The 4,440-nt window shown below is 43.6% G+C and overlaps 1 non-coding gene across 1 annotated transcript; it reads left to right on the top strand.

The window, feature by feature from the left end:
• Positions 1 to 4,024: 4,024 nt before the first annotated feature.
• On the top strand, positions 4,025 to 4,131 carry LOC139846041 (small nucleolar RNA R71). Its single transcript, XR_011758787.1, has one exon. It is a non-coding gene; the product is annotated as a small nucleolar RNA R71 (small nucleolar RNA).
• Positions 4,132 to 4,440: the final 309 nt, after the last annotated feature.

Genomic DNA, 4,440 nt, shown 5'->3' with positions numbered 1-4,440 from the left:
CGTGCATCGTTTGTGGGTAAAGCTTGCGCTTCAGCCCATTTAGACACGTAGTCAATGGCACCGAGTATGTAACTATAATTCTGAGATTTCGGAAATGGCCCCATAAAGTCAATTCCCCAAACGTCAAATATTTCGCAAACTTGGATGCTTTGCTGAGGCATCTCATCCCGTTTGGTGACTTTACCGACCCTTTGACAAGAATCGCAAGACTTGCAAATCCGGTGGGCATCCTTGAAAATTGTCGGCCAAAAGAAGCGGGCATCATAGACTTTACGCCCCGTGATTTGGGGTCCAAAATGCCCACCGGTAGGCCCACTATGGCACTCGGTCAAAATACGCATACACTCCTCACCAGAAACGCACCGGCGGATAACCCCATCGGGACAACAACGAAAAAGATAGGGAGCCTCCCAGAAATAGTACATAAGGTCACTAAAGAATTTCTTCCTCTTTTGATGCGACCACCCTTTTTCCAAGAATCCCCCAACAAGATAATTAGCAATGTCCACGTACCACGGCTCATCCACCTTGTCCATCGCCATGAGATATTCATCAGGAAAATCATCATGGATACTCGATTCGTGAAGGACTTCGAGATTTGGGTTCTCGAGTCTAGACAAGTGGTCAGCTGCTAGATTTTCAGCACCCTTCTTATCCCGGATCTCGATGTCGAATTCTTGCAAAAGCAAGATCCATCTAAGCAGTCGAGGTTTCGCATCCGGTTTCGAAAATAGGTACTTCAGAGCAGAATGGTCCGTAAAAACTATCGTCTTAGACAAGACTAAGTAGGACCTGAACTTATCAAAAGAAAAGACCACCGCAAGGATCTCCTTTTCAGTGGTAGTATAATTCAATTGCGCTCCCTGCAAGGTTTTGCTTGCATAGTAGATGGGTCGGAAGTGTTTCTCGACCCTTTGACCCAGAACACAGCCAACAGCAAAATCGGAAGCATCGCACATAAGCTCGAATGGAAGGGACCAATTCGGAACAATTATGATTGGTGCATTGATCAGTTTCTCCTTAAGAAGATCGAATGCCTTTTGGCACTCATCGGAGAAATTCCACGGCGTGTCCTTTTCAAGGAGTTTGTTCATCGGGTTAGCGATTTTAGAAAAATCCTTAATAAACCGCCGGTAAAAACCGGCGTGCCTGAGAAAACTCCGAACAACCTTAACATCGGTGGGAGGTGGAAGGTTCTTAATAGCCGTTACCTTCGCAGGATCCAACTCAATACCGTCTTTGGAAATCCTGTGCCCGAGAACTATGCCCCCTTGAACCATGAAATGGCACTTCTCCCAATTAAGCACAAGATTAGACTTTTCACACTGTTCCAACATCCATTCTAAATTCAGAAGGCATGAATCAAAAGTGTCACCGAAGACCGAAATGTCATCCATGAACACCTCCATGCAATCCTCTATCATATCGTGGAATATGGCCATCATGCACCTTTGAAAAGTGGCCGGAGCATTGCAAAGGCCAAAGGGCATGCGTCGGTATGAAAATGTGCCATACGGGCACGTGAAAGTAGTTTTCTCCTGGTCCTCGGGTGAGATAGGAATTTGGAAATAGCCCGAAAAACCATCAAGAAAACAATAAAAGCTGTTTCCCGCTAACCTCTCTAGCATTTGATCCATGAAAGGTAACGGGAAGTGGTCTTTACGTGTGGCGTCGTTTAACTTTCGATAGTCAATACAAACACGCCACCCCATGACAGTCCTAGTGGAAATTAACTCGTTTTTATCATTGGTGGTAAGAGTCATACCACCTTTCTTAGGTACACAGTGTACCGGGCTAATCCAAGGACTGTCAGAGATCGGGTAAATCAGACCTGCATCGAGGAGCTTAATGATCTCTTTCTTCACGACATCTTGCATGTGCGGGTTCAACCTCCTTTGATGTTGCACCACAGGTTTGGAGTTATCCTCCATTAGGATTTTGTGGGTGCAATAGGAGGGACTAATACCCTTAATGTCGTGAATTTTCCACGCAATGGCCGGTTTATGGGCCTGCAGCATGGTTACAAGCTCAGTTTTCTGACCTGTAGTAAGAGAAGAAGAAATAATTACCGGAAGCTTAGATTCCTCCTACAAATAAGCGTATTCCAAATGATCTGGAAGTGGCTTCAATTCTAACTCGGGGTTCTTCAATTGAAGACTTGCTCCGGTAATCTACATCGCGCTCGAGTTCTTTGAACTCCTCCTCAGTCAGCTCATAGCCGTTTTCCATCAAGGTGGTCAAAATATCCACCTCCTCAACCTGCAACTCTTCATCAATTTCAACCAATGAACACTCTCCTGAACCCTGTAACTCTGGGAATTCCTGCAACAACTCAGAGTGGACATTCACAGTGTTAAGAAAATAACATACATTATCGGTGTACGCAGGGTATTTTAAAGTACGGTCGATTGAAAAAGTTGCATGCAAATTATATATCCGAAGGGTCAACTGTTGGCCATATACATCAATGATACACCTCGCAGTATTTAAAAATGGCCGACCCAAAATCAGTGGAATCCTATCATCCACTTCCATATCTAACACCACGAAATCGGCCGGGAAAACCAATGACCCGGTCTTAACTAGCATATTCTCGATAATTCCACGAGGGAATTTAATAGAGCGGTCTGCTAGCTGAATAGCCATTCGCGTGGGTTTCAACTCCCCGGGGTCTAGCTTCAAATAAATAGAGTAGGGCATTAAATTTATGCTAGCCCCTAAATCTGCCAACGCCCGCATACAATCCAAGTTACCCAATAAACAAGGAATGGTAAAACTCCCAGGATCCTCAAGCTTCTCGGGAAGCTTGTTTGCAACTACCGCTGAGCATGCGGCATTCAACCTAACTGAAGACACATTCTCCAGCTTCTTCATGTTAGTTAACAAGTCCTTAAGAAACCTTGCATACTTGGACATACCTGCAATCACATCAACAAAAGGCAAATTAATGTTAACTTTTTTAATCAAGTCCATGAACTTGGACTTTTCTGCCTCCAGCTTCTCCATTCTCTGCTTCCTCGGGAATGGGAGCGGTGGTTGATACTCTTTAACTACCGGTTTAGCAGCAACAGTTTCCGGTACCCTCACAACCTTCTCAATCACCTGTTCCGGCTCCTTATCCCCCTCCGGTTCACTAACAACAACCGGCTCACTATCCTTAACCAACGGCACTCGTAAATCATCCTCATCTGGCTTACTCGGTGAATCATATGCTAAACCACTACGGGTAGTGATAGTATTAATGTGCCCATTCTTCGGGTTGTTATCGGTCTTACTCGGTAACTCCCCCGGTTTCCTCACATTATTCTGACTAGCAAGCTGACCAATTTGTTTCTCTAGATTCTGAATCGCTGCTTGTTGATTTCGAAACATTTGATCATTCTTCTCATTGTTCTGAGTAACAGTAGTAATAAGCTGAGTTTGAGATATCACAAGCTTCTCAATCAAAGCTTCAAGATTGGACTTTTTCTCTTCGGCTTGGGGTTTCTGAAAATACCCTGGAGCTTGCTGTTGATATCCTCCACTAGAACCTGGCTGAAACCTCGAACCTTGATTACCTTGAGGATTATAGGGATTGTTGAAATTCCTATTAAACTGCGCACGTCCCTGAAACTGATTGTTGTTCTGCTGACTAATATAAGTTATCTCTTCCTTCTGATTCATCGTCAAACCTGCATCACAATCTTTTGTCAGATGTAATCCCCCACAATACTCACAACCAACCTTCATACCATGAATATCCTTATTTATCTTCTCCAAATTCCTACCAAAGGAATCCAACTTAGAACTTATAGACCCAAAATCGTCATATGCACCATGGGTTTCGGTCTTCTTAACTGAAGCTGAATGGAATGACTCATGATCTTGATGCCATTCGTGAGAGTAAGCAGCTTGCTTTTCAATTATCTCTAGTGCCTCTTCTTCGGTCTTATCCATTAACGTACCACCTGCTGCTTGATCAATAGTCTTACGAGTCGGAATATCACACCCCTTGTAGAAAATCTGAACCTTCTGTAAATCATTCAACCCATGTTGCGGACATGAGCGTAACAAAGTAGCAAAACGGTCCCAAGCATCAAATAATGTCTCACTGCTCTTTTGTCTGAATTGTGAAATTTCTGCTTGAAGTCTAGCAGCTCGAGATGCAGGGAAAAACTTCGATAAAAATTTATCCTCCAAAGTCTCCCAAGAGGTAATCGTACCCTCTGGTTGCTTATCTAACCATCTCTTGGCTTCTCCCTTAAGAGTCCAAGGAAAAAGCCTTGTCTTGACTGAAGTATCGGCAACCTCATGCAACTTAAACAAATTGCAAACATCATTAAAATTACGAAGATGCTCGTTAGCATCGTCAGTATCCTTGCCATAAAATTTGCAATCAGAAGAAATCAAATTCAAGATCAGCCCTGTAATTTGAAAAGGCTGAGTGATGTTCGGTTGAGT

This window comes from Rutidosis leptorrhynchoides, chromosome 4 (assembly GCF_046630445.1).
Source record: "Rutidosis leptorrhynchoides isolate AG116_Rl617_1_P2 chromosome 4, CSIRO_AGI_Rlap_v1, whole genome shotgun sequence".
Lineage (NCBI taxonomy): Eukaryota > Viridiplantae > Streptophyta > Magnoliopsida > Asterales > Asteraceae > Rutidosis > Rutidosis leptorrhynchoides.
The sequence above is the reverse complement of the archived record's forward strand: the minus strand, read 5'-3'. Positions and strand labels throughout refer to the sequence as shown.